We start from the raw sequence: 18,205 nt of genomic DNA on the forward strand, positions 1-18,205 counted from the left end.
TGGGACAGAGAGGAGCAGGAGGAAATACCACCACAGGGCCACTGCCTCAGATCGGGTCTCGGGCGAAGTGCCCTTGTTAAAAATAAAGTATCAAAACTATACTGGATGAGGCTATCGTAGATAACCTTGCAGTTATCTGTAGTATTGGCAATCAAGATATTGATGTTTTATCCTAACTTGATACTCTAAGGGATAATAATATGCCCCTCATCACTCTCCTGAGGTGACAAATTAAGAAGTAAGCCTTAGATAAAGGGGGGTGGTATGATACAGAGTGCCGTGTAGCCATAATCAAAGATTATGGACAGTGTTAAACAAGGCCCCAAAGTGGACAAAAGCCAAGTAAAACTACATAGAACTGAATGAAATGATATGGTTGTGCAAAAAAAGAAGGATGCAGAGAGGGCACTTAAGTATCAAAAAAGGATTAATGCAGCAGGCCGAGACTTTGTCCCAGTCAATTTTCATTTAAATAAGGTTATGATTTGGGCGACAGTCTTATGTAAAATTTTCAATGTAATTATAAGACAAGGAAAATTGCCTTAAAGGCATGATCCGGTAAACATTTTTATTGTCCCTACGGGTCGGCCGAGTTTTCGTCCATTAAACGCACGCGAAAACAGGCACCTGGGCGCTGCCATTTTGTGATAATCCTATCATTTCCCCCATCGCCTTGGCTGACCTGCTTTTGCGGCACTAAATCAAATCCCCCGCCCCTGAGCCTGTCATCAGCAGACGCGTACCGCCCATTTTCCAACGCCAAAGCACGTCTCGTGTCAACAATCGCTGCGCCTCAGCTAATGACGTGTCGCCATGGAAATGGCAGGATGCCTCTTTCCTCAATAAGTATAAACAGACCGTTTCACAACACACAGCAGCAGGTTTTTGATTCCATTCCTCTCTCTGTGTTACTTTGAGTATTCTGTGACCCGTTTCTGTGCTCTGGTCAGCTACCTTCGCCGCTTGTAGCCCGTGTGAACACCTGTACCATCTCTATAAATTATTGTACTTTGTTTACCACACAATGGCTACAATAATGCCCTACATGTACGAGCCCGAGTATACCGAGGAGGAACTACTGGAAAGGGAAGCACGCGAAAACGATGGGGATTTGGACAGCAGTTGGGAGGACGATTCAACAGATGAAGCACCTGGGCCTAGTCGCATGAACGGCGTCTCCACCTGGTGCACATGCAATCGGTGCGAGCTAATGCCAAACGAGGATGAGAACTGCTGCTGCCGAGAAAACTCGGGATGCCTGGCCTACATTTCGGAAGGTGAGCCACGACCGCAATGCATCACCGAGCTGCAAGACTTCAGGGCAGCCTGCCTCACACGGGCCGTTTTGAGAATAATGATGGTGCTTATGCACGAACTTCGCGCAACTGTTTGTCCTCGTAATCCGAGTAACGAGTAAGTATACTCTGCTTGTCATGCCACTCCTATTTCATGGTCTTCTACTATATCCAAAATTATATATTCATCTCATAGTAACGCATGAAAGTCGTTCAATAGTGTGCATTGGCTAGATAGCATTTGTCCGTGCTGAATGCCATTAGTTACAATAATTGTCATTGGCCCTCATTACGACCCTGGCGGATTTTTTCCGCCATCGACGGACTTTTCCGCCATGGCGTAAAGTCCGTTTACGCCATGGCGGATGGCGGACTTACCGCCCCATTCCGAGGTTGGCGGGGCGGTAAGTCCCCATTGACCCATTTACCCTTCCCCATTCCCATTTCGGCCCCATAGGGCTCAATGGGAGTGGGGAAGGCGTTAATTACGCCACCGTACATTACGGTGGCGTAATTAACACCAAGGTCCCATAGCGCCATGGATTTTTACGCCCGCAAAAAGCGGGCGTAGAAGTGACCATGGCGCTTTGGGAACTCGTAGTTGGCGGTAAGGGGTCGGCGCAGCTAACGCTGGCGTAAACCCCTTACCGCCAGGGTCCTAATGAGGGCCATTGACAACAAACGCTTATTAACCTTTTAAGTGCCAAGGACGAGATATCTCGTCCTTGGGATTACCTCCACAGTGCCAAGGACGAGATAGCTTGTCCTTGGCACTGAAGGGGTCAATTAAGGAGAAAATGTTAGAAAGTATTGAGTGTTGCAATACCGAAATCACCAAAAAGGGCTTGGCCCTGGGGGGGAAAAACTTATCTTGGTCATTTAAAAACAGTTTGTTTCATTCCTTTTCACAGGTGGTACAGGCTGGTGGCCTGTCGTTCCTTTACATGGTGGCTCCACGGGAGGCTTGGACACCGCGTTCGAAGAGTGATACCCGCCTGTGCTGTTCGTGCCATAAGAGAAACGTTCCCGAGTGACAGCGGTCAGTACAGGGGATTTTCTCTCGCTGTGCTGCAACCTGACCTGTATAATCTTTAAAGTCTTGTATTTTTGTTTCATGAAAATAAGTTACAAAATAAAACACCACATATATTTTAACAACGGTTGTTTCTATATTTTAAATGAATCAAGTGTGTCTCCATTCAAGGATGGACGTCAGACATCTGTGCGCTGAATTGGTGAAGGTTATGGTCGCTGTGAAGCATGGTGGTCACTATCTATCTAAGCTAAAATAAAATATTCTCGATAATGCAGGCACTATATAACACTTGTTCAAAGTCTTTCAGTAGGTTATGTCTCTATAAAAGCCACACATATATCTATAATATCAATTAACATTGGATTATACAGGCCTTAGGTCAAGGGTCTTGACCACTATAATACACTGGTTGAAGTGTGGGTCTGTGCTCACAAGAATCTCCGGTATGTGGCATTTGTTATTGATAGGCAACGATATACTGCAGCAGAGGGCAAGGGGTCTCCATTCTGCAGTCTTCCTGTGCCTTATCTGCATGCCACAGGCCCCTTCATCCCACCCACCCACTATCAAAGGAGGTGCGCGCCAGTGGATGCGCGCTGTCAGGGGCGCGAAAGGCAAAGGTGCTAAACTACATGTACACTTGATAAGGTATCCCACGCCAAGGGGCCATCGGTCACATGGCCTCCTCAGACACCGTGTCTCCATGCAGGCCTCCCCTTGATGCAGGACGCCCCCCTGCAATCCACATAAGTGTGTCACCATTCGGCAGTCTTCCTGTGCCTTATCTGCATGCCCCAGGCCCCTCCATCCCACCCACCCTCTATCAAAGGAGGTGCGGCGCCAGTGGATGCACGCTGTCAGGGGCGCGAAAGGCAAAGGTGCTAAACTACATGTACACTTGAAAAGGTATCCCACGCCAAGGGGCCATCGGTCACATGGCCTCCTCAGACACCGTGTCTCCATGCAGGCCTCCCCTTCAAGCAGGCCGCCCCCCTAATACCACGACATACATACGTCATTCATTCACAAACACATCCCAGTTTCTAATACTTTAAAAACCACTCGATATGTCTCATGAGAACATCTTTGTGCTTTGCAAGTCAACTCCTGAACGTGCTACCTGGGAACCACTGAGATCTATGCTAATCTGTTCGTCGTCGTGCTATCCGTGAACTTCTGTGACCGCTTTGAGCATACCCATCAGTGCGCTACCTGTGGCCATCCACCTATTCTCCCGTAACATACTGCTCTGCTTGCTGAATCCAACTGTTTGTTGGTCAAGGTAAGGCCATGTATCCTGGTCATATTTCGCAGATTTTTAAATTTCTATCTATTTGCGAGTAGAGTACCCAATAGTGCTATGTTCATTGGTCTCATTGCTATTGACTTGAATTTCCATTGCTATGCTATCAATAGATCTATTTATTTTCATCTGTGTCAATTGTCATCGAATTGCATCCTTCGGGGGTCCAGTCTATAATGTAAGCATGTTTCCTTCTCGTGCAAGACAGAACATCCAAGGGATGAGTCACATGTTCAGAGTTTAGTATAGAGTTTTGCATCAAATCTTTATTCATGAATATTGTATAATAATGTCGATATTTACTTTTCAGATTTGTCAACAATGCCTGCCTGTTCGATTAGCGGTTGCCCTTCGAAGACCCATGCGAAATCTGAAGGCACTACAATGCATGTATTCCCGAAAACTGTTGATCGAATCAGAGAATGGGTCAGACATTGCGGATATCCACTGGATGAGCTTGAAAGTAGAGTACAACAAGTCTTACAGGACAAGAGGGGTGATCGATACCGCATCTGCAGCCTGCACTTTTCCTCGGACATGTACGCCACATCTTGGGTAACAAAGAAGAATAAACAGCGAACGACACGGAAATTGCTCGCAAACGCTATTCCCACTCTATTCGTCCACATTACGCCTCTGGTGAGTCAAGTGTCCAGATTTAGCTTTAGGCCTTGCGACAGTGTGTAGGTAGCCTAATGGATTAATTGATATTTTAGGTGTTGTATCCCTTGTAAAACTTTCGATATTGATATGAGTGTATAGCTTTTTGAATAATGACATTATCAACCACTTCTAGCGCGTATCCGGTAATCTTGCTACGCTACTCCGCTACAGACTTGTTTTATGCGTGTCAAGTAATAGTTTTATTGTATCGTGTAACTATTTTTTCGAATGTTTGGTTAGTGCTTTCCAATTGATATACACCTTAGTTACCGTCCACTGGTGTTTGTTTTCAGTTATAATTAGTGTTATCCATGCTAATGCAAGTACTGTCTTTCAGGGAGATGCTGAAGCGTCCGCCACATCTACAACATTTCTAGATGTTCCTCACCAGCAGGAGGTATCGAGCGTCATCATCAGAGCTGTAATACTTGTCGTTTGATTGCTCTACGCAATGTTGCATTCGTGGTTAGCCATTGATATGTACCAGTGCTGTCGACCCCAAGTGTGTGTTATGTTTTCAATATTGTAATCCTTACTAATGCGGGCAGTTGATGGAGCTTCAACCCCTGCACTTGATGCAGAACCTGACATTCAAGTAATTCCAGGGGAAGTGGAAGCGGGACCTTGCGTATACGAATCGGCGCAACAGCTTTCGGAAGTGCGCACTACATTTGCAACATCCATAGATATTCTTCAGCAGCACGAGGTATGGATACTGACAGCTCCATCATGCGTGATCATATAACGTGAATACATTTGCTAGACTTTCTTCCCTATTAACGCAAGTGCTGTGTTTCAGGGAGTTGACGGAACTTCCACTACAATCACAACATCCCATTTAGATGCAGATGTAAAGGAATCGGTGAAATCAGTCGTTGAAATCTCCATATTTTGAGGGTCCTTTATTGTTTTAGACAATGCATCATTTGTGGTTGTCTCTTTATATGTACCTGTGCCGTCGACGCCAAGTGTGTGTTATGTTGCAAATATTGAAAACCATACTAAGGCAAGTACTGTGTTTCAGGGAGATGCTGATGCCTCCGCTCCAATACAACCATTCATGGCAGTCCATGCCGAACTACATCATCACTGGTCGAATACTTGTCGTTTGATTGTTCCAAACAATGTTTAAATCGTGTTTGGCTATTGAGATGTACCTGTGTGTTCGTCCTCACATGTGTTTTATGCTAACAATATTTTGATACATAGTAATGAAAGTACTATGTTTCAGGGAGTCGATGGAGCCTCATTCCATGCTGTCTATGCGGATACAGAAAATATAGTCGTTGCAGCGCAAGAGGAAGGGAGGACATGCGGAAACGAATCGGAGCTACAGCGTGCAGATGTTGAAGGTCGAGTCAAAAAAGTTGCAAAGAAAAGAAACCAAAAAAAGGTTAGTCACAAACAGTTCATAACTTTTCAAAAATGTTTGTGCTGGGGACTATTATATGTTTTTTCCCAGTCAATTGGACTACACTTTATTTTGTATTTAAACTGAACATCCCTTTTCCAATCTCTCCTCTAGTTACCCGTGGGTGTCAGAACTATACATACATAGACAGTGAAGCGAATGAGAGATGTTGCTTGCCAGACCATGTACACTATGGAGGAACTATTCATTGAGGCGCAGCGTGTTCAGGCTCGAGATACTCCTGTCCAATGGCCAGAAACTGAATTTGCTGAGTTTGGAGAATACAGCAAAGTTGCATTGGACCATTGCTACAGTGAGACCGCACCACTGCATATTGAAGATCAATTCACACAATCTACCCCCGCCAAAAAATTGCCACCCAAAAACCTGTCGACATTGTTGTGTTCTCCCATTAATGCTGAAGTAACAGATGTTGAAATGACTGAGAATGAACCAGCAGCATCCATCGACGCATCAGAACTTAATATCAGCGATATTACTTTCCAATGTGTTGAAATCTCCACAACGCCACAGGCCGAAACAACGTTGACGCCGGATGACAATCTAATGAAAGAGAGCAAATAAATTGTATTCAACAGTTGTTTGATGGATATTATAAGTATGCTGAAATGTGGGCATTCCGTTAGAGGGAAAGTATGTGGGAAGCCATTGAATAATGTGACTCATCAAATAAAAGGCAGTAACGTCAAAATAAAGGCCGCCTGTAGATTAAATCATATGTTCTCATGGTCTGCACAACCAATGCTGGGGAAAATGGCAGCAGGCAATCTACTGTGTGCAGCTGCATCACTTTTTAGTGGCTCCAGTTTTAGAAAGTTAGAGGCTTTCTTTCAATTTGTGGGACTCCATTTCATTTCTAAAACGCAGTACTACAAATACCAACATGATTATCTGTTTCCGGCCATTAGTGATGCTTGGAAAATTGAACAATTGTCTCTAGCAAGTACATTCGAAGGGAAATGATTCAGGCTAGCCGGCGATGGACAGTGCGACAGCCCTGGATTTTCTGCAAAATACTCTACCTACCACTTTCAGGACATGGATAGTAAGAAAAGTGTGAGTTTGTTGGTCGTGCAGGTGTCACAATGTACATCCTCAGTGGCCATGGGGAAACTAGGATTTATAAAATCAGTGCAAGATCTACAATCAGGGGGAATGGACATCGAACTCATAGCCACGGACAGACACGTTTCAATTGCCAAGACAATGAGAGAGCAGTTCCCAAATATTAATCATCAATTTGACGTATGGCATCTTGCTAAATCAATCAGTAAGAAAATCTCGGCTGCAGGAAAAAAGAAAGGTTTTTAAAGTATTTTGCAGTGGTCCCAGTCTATCACAAACCATCTTTGGTGGAGCTCAAAAACTTGTGAAGGGTCGGTGGAAATACTACTTGAAAAATGGAGGTCACTGATGCACCACTGTACCAACGTTAACCGCTGGTCAGAAAACCAACATTTCAACCAATGTGAACATGGGCCATTGTCCCCAGAGGAGGCAAGGAAGAAGAAGTGGTTGATTCCATCTTCACCGACACACAAATCCATTGAGAAGATTGTTTTCGACAAAACTCTATCAGAATTCTGTCACACAGGAGGTTTGGAGGTGTTCCACAATATGTGCCTTGCATTTTAGCTATCGGGGCATGAAACATTGCACTCTACTAGCGGTCTTGGCCCATAACAGCAATGTCGGACGTGAACAATCTAGGACTAGGGGTAAAGTAAGGATGCCTCGCTACAATAAGCGCTTTTCAAAACGAACGAAGCAATGGGTGATCCAACCAGTCTATGATGAAATGCAGTTCGACTTTGTGAAAGGCTTTATTGTTGCTGTGTTAGAGAAGCACAGATATGGAATTTTGGACGTTTCTGTGCAGAGCAGTGATGCGTTGCCACCGAACATTGCAACTGTGCCATGTCCACCCAAAGGGGAGCTGGTTGTGAGGTACAAATCCCGGTTTGAATAATTGCAACACGATTGTCTTTTTGTAAATAAATGTTATTGTACAGTGTACCTGGAACCCTAACCCCTACCTTCACCATCATGGGTGGCGAACAAGCTGACCATTGTCTGAATATTGCTGACCATGTCTATATGTCTATAATTGCAATACAATTGTCTTTTTGTAAATAAATGTTATTGTACAGTGTACCTGGAACCCTAACCCCTACCTTCACCATCATGGGTGGGGAAATTGCTGGGTGTCATCTTTGAATTCTCTCTCTATTCACCTCATATATGTGTATGTATATATTTTTCTCATGTCTCATCTCATGTAAATGTAAATGCTGCGCACTGTTGCACACTGTTATTGGAGGGGAAGCTTGCGTATTGCAAACAATAAAACAAACAAACAATAAATCTCACTTTTAACTGAACTCCTCTGGTACTTTATATTTTCCCTGACCTTCATCCAAAAATTAAGGGGCCGATTCATGGAACAAACGTGCGCCGAAAATCTTCGCGCAAGCAGGCGCAAGCGGAAAAAAACAGGCGCACGTGCACGCGTGCGATTCATGGAAGTCCCTGCGCGTGTTTACCTCGGGATGTGCGCCAAACCCGTGCATGGCGCACACGTCACTGCAACATCCCGAAAGACGTGCGCGACGGGCACAGTGAAAGCGCACAACCTCGGCGCATACACTAGAAAGTGGGCGGAACACGGGGCGTAACGCGCAGAATGGGGAACAACTCGCGAAAACAAGGGCGTAACTGAGGATGTACTGCAGGGAAGCAGACGGAACGCCCACACGCACCCGAACCACATGTATTCATGGAATCCAATAGGGCAAAGCCACGCACAGCGAAAGACACGCACAAGCCGAAACACGTCCGCCACACGAAGGCAGGCGGTAGCGTCCCTGCGCATTACAAAAGTGGCAACATACAGCAATTGGGCCTGTGCGAGCGGGGCACGTGTATATCGGGGGTTCGCGTGAAGTTTTTCACGCGATCGGGCCTGGGGGAGCGGGCTAAGTGTATTTCAGGGGTTCACGTGAACTTTTACACGCGATCGGGCCTGGGGGAGCGGGCTACGTGTATTTCAGGGGTTCGCGTGAAGTTTCTCACGCGATCGGGCCTGGGGGAGCGGGCTACGTGTATTTCAGGGGTTCGCGTGAAGTTTCTCACGCGATCGGGCCTGGGGGAGCGGGCTACGTGTATTTCAGGGGTTCGCGTGAAGTTTCTCACGCGATCGGGCCTGGGGGAGCGGGATACGTGTATTTCAGGGGTTCGCGTGAAGTTTCTCACGCGATCGGGCCTGGGGGAGCGGGCTACGTGTATTTCAGGGGTTCGCGTGAACTTTTTCACGCGATCGGGCCTGGGGGAGCTGGCTACGTGTATTTCAGGGGTTCGCGTGAAGTTTCTCACGCGATCGGGCCTGGGGGAGCGGGCTACATGTATTTCAGGGGTCCGCGTGAAGTTTCTTACGTGATCGGGCCTGGGGGAGCGGGCTACGTGTATTTCAGGGGTTCGCGTGAACTCTTTCACGCGATCGGGCCTGGGGGAGCGGGGTACCACTCACCGTCTGCCTTGCGTGTAGAAGAACGCGTAGCCAACACCCGCTGTGAAGTAATAGCGTGTGAACCCCAACGGATGGAAAACACACGCACCGCACGAAAAGCACGTACAGAACATAAAGGCACGCAGGATCTCCAAGCCCTGTCAGGGCAACGCCCGTGCGCAAAACGTCACAGACGCGCTTACGCTGTAAGGGCCTTTGGTCCAATGAAATCACGTACGCGTGCTGACGCGCTTACGCGCTAAGGGCCTTTCCTCGATTTTCACGCTGACGTGCAGGATTTTCACGTGCCAAATCACTCCGTATCAAGCTGGCCACGCGAAAACACACGGAAGACCACGCTCCTGCCCAGAAGGCCGAATTACTGCCCCCCAGTGCCCCGAGCAGCCTCCCACGTGCCATCTGCTGCTGCCTGCCTGCCTGCCTGCTGCCACCGTGCCCTGCCATTTGGTGCCTGCACATCAGCCATCTGCAGGTGTCCAGTTGCTGTGTCCACCCCTGCTGGAACAGAAGACTCCCGACTCGGATAACATCGCTCCACAGCCCAGCCCCAGGACCCAGTTGCCCACCCACTCCTGCCCCTGGGGTTGCCATGTCGGGCACATCAACATCTGGCACCAGTGGCAACCCCCAGCCAGAGGGGCAGAGGGGCACCAGCTTCACTGCCACCGAAGTTGGTGTCCTGGTGGAGCAAGTCCTGGGGCAGTATGATGCCCTCTTCGGATCGTCCCGCGCCAACAAGGAAGGACGGGAGAGGATCTGGGCCGACTGTGTGGTTGCCATCAACGCGGAGGGGGTGGCAACCCGCACCATCCAGAAGGTCAAGAAGCGCTGGGAAGACTTGAGGTCCAGGACCCTCATAAAGGCCCGGCGCCTCGTGGAGGGGGGCCGGGGCCGCATGAGTTCCATCCAGATGAGGGTCCTGGAACGCGTACACCCAGCGCTCCACGCCCAGGTCCTTGAGAGGGAGACCCGTCTGGAGTTGAGCGGTAAGTGGCCAAGCATTGCTGTGTGAGACAGGGCATGTTGCAGTGTGGTGGTTGTCTGATACTTGCCTGTATGTGTGACATAGGCCATGTACGCATGTATGTGTGCAGGGACATCATGGTAATGCATGTGCGATCAGCAATGTGTGAACCGCACGGTCGTTGCATGTGTTTAAATGCGACATGGGGAGCCCTATGCAGATTGTACACATGAGAGCATGGCAGTCTCTGTTCCTGGACATGGGTGGGGGTGAGGGATGGGTGCTGATGCCAGGTACATATATGGTATCCATGTCTGTGTGCCTGACCTGCGTGTCTGTGACTTGTGAATGCCATGGATGCATGACACATGTCTGTGACAATGTACAGATTCACTGATGCAGCCTAGTCATCCTTGTATCCACTGTGATTGGGGTGTACGGGGCCAGATGGATGTGACTAAGGTGAAGTGTGTGCATGTGATAGGCATGACCCATGATGCATGTGAGTACCATTACATTGTATGTTTCGAGAGTCCATTGGACATGTATGGAAATGTCCATGGCATGCACCATGACTGTCACTGTGTGTGTTTTGCCTGGACTGACACATGTGTTGTGGAGGGACATGATGGAAGTGTACTTTGACAGTGGCACTCATCTGCTATCGCTTCCTGTCTAGGGGACCATTGTACAGTACCCTGATGCTTGTGTTCTATGTCTCCCTCTACGCAGTGGCTAGTGAAGAAGAGGGCGGAGACAGCGCTGTGGAGCAAGGCGGCGGGGATGCCCCCACGGCTGCAGCGGAAGGGGTGGATGAGCCCCCACAGGGGCCTGCTACGGCGGAAGACGGTGAGGAGCCATCCAGGTTGGTGGTTTCCACAGAGGAGGAGGAGGCCGCCACTGAGGCGCACATGGGGCCTGGTGGGGGCATCCCTGCTGGTGCAAGTGGTGCAGTCCAGGGGCAGGGGAAGGAGGCAGCACAGGTCACCGTGGAGGGGCATGTGCATGTCGCTGTCCCTGACCCTGTGGGTGCACCACCATGCACCAGCAGGGATGCCCCATCCCAGGCCCGTCCGCAGGTAGAGGGGATGTCCATGTCATCTGACTCCCCTCCACCTGCGGACGAGGGGACCCCTGGCCGTATGGAGAAGGTCCTGATTGGGGTCGCGATGCGCACGGCTGTGATTCGTGATGCCGTGCGTGCTTCCCAGGAGGAGCACGCACGTCATCACGAAGAGCACCGTGCCGACGTGGCCCAATTGGGATCGTCCATGTTGGGGGGTTTCCTGCATGTGTCGGCCAATCTGGCGGCCCTCTCCTCCTCTGTGGAGACTATACGCCAGTCGTTCTCCTTGCCGTCTTCCGGCCCAGATGCCACCAGGGCCCCCTGTGGACCTGCCCTGACCAATGCAGCCAGCTCGGTGGGGATCCCATCCCTGCCACAGTCGGGAGTCAGAGGTCCAGCAGGGGTGGACACACCAGCAACTGGACCCCAGCAGATGGAGGATGTGACGGCATCATCGGGCAGGGCACGTGCACGACGGCGTTGGTGGTTTCCATCAGCCTGGATGCCGTCGTGCTGGCACAGGCAGTTGCGTCGGAGGCAGCAGCAGGCTCAACGTGGGAGGCATCATGGCTCGGGGCCATCAACATCAGGGGTGCAGGCATCGGCCGGAGGGCAGGAGAACCCTGGAATGGGAGTGGCTTCCGTGTGGGAGCGTTTGTGCCAGCAGATAGGTGCGGAGCGGCAGCGGGCAGAGGATGAACGGCTCACAATGGTCAGGGCGGAGGACTCCATGCGGAGGGCGCTGAGGCGGGCTGAGTGCCTCGAGGGTCTTCGCAGGGAGTTGGAGCTGGACACTGCATTATCCCTGCGGGACCTCGGGGCCAGGGAACATGCCCGCCTCCAAGCCATTGAACGGGAGTTCGATGATGCCCTGGCCCATGACAACAACCAGTGAGCCGTCGGACTAGCCCGCTGCCTTTGTATATAGTTATATAGTTAGTGGTAGGTTTAAATTATTTTTTTTTTATTTGGTTGCGATTGGACAATGCGCCACTTTTTTGTATATAGTTCAGTTTTTAGTTAGTTGACATAGTTAGGTTTCATTTGGTTGGGCTCATGGACCCGGGATTGTCTTGTAAATAGTTCTTCTATAGATTTTTTGATTTTTTGGATTTTTTTCATGGACATTCATCTTCTTTTTGTTGTTTTGCTTTGTGGTTTTTCTCATTTCATTTCCATTCTAGTTGATTTTCAATACATTTTTATTTTCATCCTTCAATGTGTCGTATCATCTCATTACTTTCATGCATGTCATGTTGGGTGTTTTAACATTCACTTGCAGCCATTGTGTGTGACAGACATGTGTTCATTTGGATTATTTACATTGGGTGTGTAACATGTAATTGCCTTTGATATGTGGGTGGATGTGATAGTTGGTTGGGCCTTTTGGCAGGGGAGGCTGGCCATTACGGACATGATTGGGGATTGTTGGGACCCAGGTGCAGGGGGGCATGGATGGGACATGGGCGAGGGCCTGCTGGCAGGTGCCCCACAGTGCTGGGGGGTGGGGGTGCAAGGGGACATGAGTTGGACATGGGTGGGGGCCTGCTGGCAGGTGCCCCACAGTGCTGGGGGTTGGGGGTGCAAGGGGACATGAGTTGGACATGGGTGGGGGCCTGCTGGCAGGTGCCCCACAGTGCTGGGGGGTGGGGGTGGTGGGGGACATGAGTTGGACATGGGTGGGGGCCTGCTGGCAGGTGCCCCACAGTGCTAGGGGGTGGGGGTGGTGGGGGACATGAGTTGGACATGGGTGGGGGCCTGCTGGCAGGTGCCCCACAGTGCTGGGGGGTGGGGGTGCAAGGGGACATGAGTTGGACATGGGTGGGGCCCTGCTGGCAGGTGCCCCACAGTGCTGGGGGGTGGGGGTTCAAGGGGACATGAGTTGGACATGGGTGGGGGCCTGCTGGCAGGTGCCCCACAGTGCTGGGGTGTGGGGGTGCAAGGGGATATGAGTTGGTGTTCATTAGTTCAAGGAGACATGTGCCTTTTCTGGGGGGCATGCCCATGTTGGGTGGGCTGCCTGCGGGACATGACCAGGGATGCAGGGTAGTCCCCTGTGGTGTGGGCTGCCTGCAGGGGCCGTGGAGGGTGTACAGGGAACACCTGGGAGGACCCACACTGTCAAATCACATGTAGGACTCCCCGGCACCCCTGAAATACACGCGCCCAGGCCAATCGCGTGTGGAACTTCCCGCGCACCCCTGGAATACACGCGCCCAGGCCAATCGCGTGTGGAACTTCCCGCGCACCCCTGAAATACACGTGCCCAGGCCATTCGCGTGTGGAACTTCCCGCGCACCCCTGAAATACACGCGCCCAGGCTATTCGCGTGTGGAACTTCCCGCGCACCCCTGAAATACATGCGCCCAGGCCAATCGCGTGTGGAACTTCCCGCGCACCCCTGAAATACACGCGCCCAGGCCATTCGCGTGTGGAACTTCCCGCGCACCCCTGAAATACACGCGCCCAGGCCATTCGCGTGTGGAACTTCCCGCGCACCCCTGAGATACACGCGCCCAGGCCAATCGCGTGTGGAACTTCCCGCGCACCCCTGAAATACACGGGCCCAGGCCAATCGCGTGTGGAACTTCCCGCGCACCCCTGAAATACACGTACCCTGCTGATATCGCGTGTGGAACTTCACGCGCACCCTGAAATACACGTACCCTGCTGATATCGCGTGTGGAACTTCACGCGCACCCCGAAATACACGTACCCTGATGGAATCGCGTGTGGAACTTCCCGCGCACCCCTGAAATACGCGTACCCTGCTCGCACGGGGCAAATCGCGTGAGGTACTTCCCGCGCACCCCAGTGATACACGTAGACCGCTTGCTGTGTTGGTACAGGGTTAGCGCAGCCCTTTGCGCTGGATTGGGTATGTTGATGGCTTTTCCCTGCGCGGGAGGCGTTCTTGGGGGCGTAACTAGCGCTGCTGCAGGGTCGCTGCGCCACTGTGCGCCACGGCTGGTTTTGGTGGCTGGAATCCATGAATACGCTGTGCGCGGAAATGGATTTCAGCGCACGCGGCTGGCGCAGGGATTCGCACGTGCACACTGTGCGCCAGCTGCGTGCGCCACTTGTGCGCTGAATTCTATGAATTACCCCCTAAATGTCTCCATAGTTATGATTCTTTGGGGCTGCAAAGCTCGCAGACAACGGGGACAAAATTGGGGGCCTTAGAACACGCCAAGAGGGCTGTGGCATTTGGGAGAGAAGCCAGTTCGCATTTTCACATTGAGGCGCGCTACATAGATGAATTTGAAACTTCAAGTTCTCACAGATGCCTTTACTACGGGATGTTGCAAATAAAGAATGCGAAGGACAGCGGCTTTGATTTTCAGCTCGCGGCCAGAAGAGGCCCACAAGTCGCACTGGAAGTATAAGGGTCATGCCGAAAGAACTACATTTGAAGGGGGTGCGCAATAACGTAAGAGACGATAAGGCAGAAAATTCAGAAACTAGACCGAGTTTCATTTTAGTTCAGTATACGAAAAATCGTTGTCAAGAGCACGGTCCGTTTTACAGACTGCATTACGAAGAGACACAATGGAAATTTCAAATATAATGTAAGTAAATCTTTACACGCTTTTATACCGGAATGAAGATTTAATGAATGGATGCATGAATAAATGAATGAATGAAGAGCTAGGAAAAGCAAGGAAAACGTGTTCGTAGTGGGCACATGGGCATGCATTTCCACTGGTCTCACCGATCTCGGTCCTTGGCCCAGCCACTTTTCCCTGCACTGCCTACCTGCACTACGGGACTGTCTCTGTATCCTTCAGCCCCTTCTCCCGGCATTTACCTTGCACTTGCCACCAGCTGGCCCTATTATTTAATTTGTTTTCAACTAACCATGTACAGCACTTTTACCCCCCCTCCCCCCTTCCCCATGCGCGATCAGAAAGACACCTGGCCTAGTAGGATCATTGTCTGTCTGCCCTTGTTCCCCACCTGCCTCGTCACGCCTTGAAACACTTGTGTATAGGCGCGTTACACATGCCATATCATATATCATATCATTACACAGGCATGTAGACAAACAGTCGTTTCTCATTGTGTGTTGGCCTCGATTTATCTCGTTACTTTTCGCATTGATTTTAGAGACGAACATACTCCATTGAACTATCCTTGCAAGCAAATAGTTTCTGATCGGCCGTAATAAATAAAATGAGTAATATTAATGAAGTTCGGCTAGCGAGACTAATTATAATTTTTTTGTTTTCATAACAGGTATTTGATCCCATTCTGCCACTGCCATCTGTTTGAGACACCGGCGGATGGATTCTTCAGCAGACACCTGCAGCTTTGTGTCAACAACTGGAGCACGATCACCATATTATGGGATGATCGCCAAGGGCCCACATGCCCTTCCGCTGTACTAGTGGCTAGAAGCAACATATCAACCTTTACGCTGGACTAGTGCCTAGTTGATGGAACAGCCTTGCGGTTCACCGTGTTTTCAAAGTGATTCTTTTTACGAAAATGAACACCCTGTGTACCATAAAGGAACAGCGCGTGACTCAAGATGAAACGGAACAGTTATTGCGGATACAGATAAAAGAAAATAAATGGCTTTCGGAGTTCATATGGCAATTGCTGAATATTCTCTAAACATTTAATGTCAAATAAATGTACTTTACCAAATGTACCGTGTTGCTGTTTCATTTTAAAGTCCAGTTTCATATTCCGAATTGTGGCGCGCTGTGTTGTGAGTTGATCTGTGTTGGTTTCCGGGTTCTGTGTGGAGTCGCGCAGAAGACGACTGGGCGCGTTTGCCTACGCAGCACAGTAACGTCAAGGAGAGAGGCGGGGAATATGAATGTTTTGATAATGTCAGGCTCAGGGGCGGGCGATTTGATTTAGTGCCGCAAAAGCAGGTCAGCCAGGGCGATGGGGGAAATGATAGGATTATCACAAAATGGCAGAGCCCAGGTGCCTGTTTTCGCGTGCGTTTAATGGACGAAAACTCGGGTAAGGTCCATAGGAAATTTTTCTAAAATCGAGCCACTTAGGCTTAATAAAACATGGCTGACCCGTAGGGACAATAACATTTTTTACCGGATCATGCCTTTAATCTTGGCAGTAAGCATTCTTAATCCTGATATACAACAAAGATGGCAGAGATACGCCGGCCAGTTATCGCCCAATCTCTTTACTGGATAGTTCCCGTAAACAGTGTGGAAACATTTTATTAAGCTACCTTCAAGAGTGGGTCAATACAAACTATATAATCACTAACTTACAGGCAGGTTTCAGTCTAATAAGAGGACGGCGGACCAGTGTTTTAGCTTGTTTGTTTTAATCCAAAAATACACAGTAATACACACAGTTAAATTGTATGCAGTATTCCTGGATTTAAAGAATGTTTTTGATGGGGAATTCATAAAGTTACTGTGGTACATTTTACGTTCAGTTAACTCCCCTGAGCACTTGATAACTTTATTACAATAGCTTTACTCAAAGAATGTGCAGTTGTTTGTTATGGTTTAGGAGGAGAATTAACTATGTCAAGATAAAGAAAGGCGCAAGGCAGGGATGTGTCCTCGCCCCCCTCCCGTTTTCAGTGTACATACAGGATGTAATAGATGCACTTTACAGGGCTCCCTCTATAGCCCGAGGATGGACACAGAAAAGTATGGAATGCTTTTTTATGCATTCGATGCAGTAATCCTGTCAACCTCACCTCAAGGTCTGAAGACCACCCTAAACGTCTTCAAGAGGAAATGTCAAGACCTTCAGATGGAGGGGAATAAAGGAAGATGAAGGTCATGGTCTTCAGATCCAAAGGCTCAAAAAAATAAATGCCCTTTAAACTTGGAAAACAGAGAATGGTCAGCACAAATAGACAAATCTAGGGCAAACCTCGGTAAATGTAGCAGGGATACTAAATTATTTTTTAACAAACACTGGTGGGAGCGGTTACTCCTGCATTGGAGTTATATAAAAAAAAGGCCATAACAGCATCAACATATGGAGCCGAAATCTGGGGTAGTGAAGATATAGGGGCTTTGGACAGGATAGAATGTAATTTCCTGAAACAAATGCTGTTACTGCCACAGAGTACTCCCTTATCTCTTGTGTGCATGGAACTGGATGTTCTAACTCCAGGTGACTGTATTATTTTGAAACCAGTATTGTACTGGGTGAGGATATGGTGCATTGAGGGATTGCAGAAGCAGAGTGAGACCATTGAAAATCTTTTGTCTTTGGGGGGAGGGAATACACTTGGATGGGTATAATATGTAAAGGATACTCTGATGGTTCTTGTTATCAGCAATGTTTGGGAGAAGATGCCACAGAATGTGAATGGCTCAACCCACAAGAGAATAATGAGGGCTACTGATATATGATCAGGAGACCAACTCACAGAAGCAGTGAATAGGTTAAAATGTGGGTCCGGAGTAATTATTGCACAAATCAGGGGCATGTTTTGAATGTTATTTAGATCAAATCAATCCCCCAATCGAGCACACATATGGAAAGCTTTGATTTGCATGTACCCAGACTCTATCATGGCCTGCAAATGTATGGCAGAACAAATACAGGAAATGTGTCGGTTAGAGACTGGAGACCAGTGGGGCAAGAATGTAGCTGTCTTTTATAACATAATGCTCAAGGGTCTTCTCCCAGAAGTACACGCCGATTTGAATAAGGTGGTTGGCATTGAGGCAAAGGTATGCCCTGAAATACTGGCACACATAGTGTACTATTATAGGATGCAGCAACAAAATGAGAAGGAGAAAGTAGAGCAAGCATAGTAAAGGGGTTGGGGCAGTTTGCATCAAACTGAAATCAGGGGGCGTGCACCCCAGATCAGGCAGTACCCCATGACCAAAGAAGCATAGGAAGAGATTTATTCCACACTTGTAGCATTATGGCAGCTGGTTGTACTAGTGCCATTAGAATCCCCATGC

Source organism: Ambystoma mexicanum, chromosome 1q (assembly GCF_040938575.1).
Source record: "Ambystoma mexicanum isolate Mex_15411 chromosome 1q, UKY_AmexF1_1, whole genome shotgun sequence".
Lineage (NCBI taxonomy): Eukaryota > Metazoa > Chordata > Amphibia > Caudata > Ambystomatidae > Ambystoma > Ambystoma mexicanum.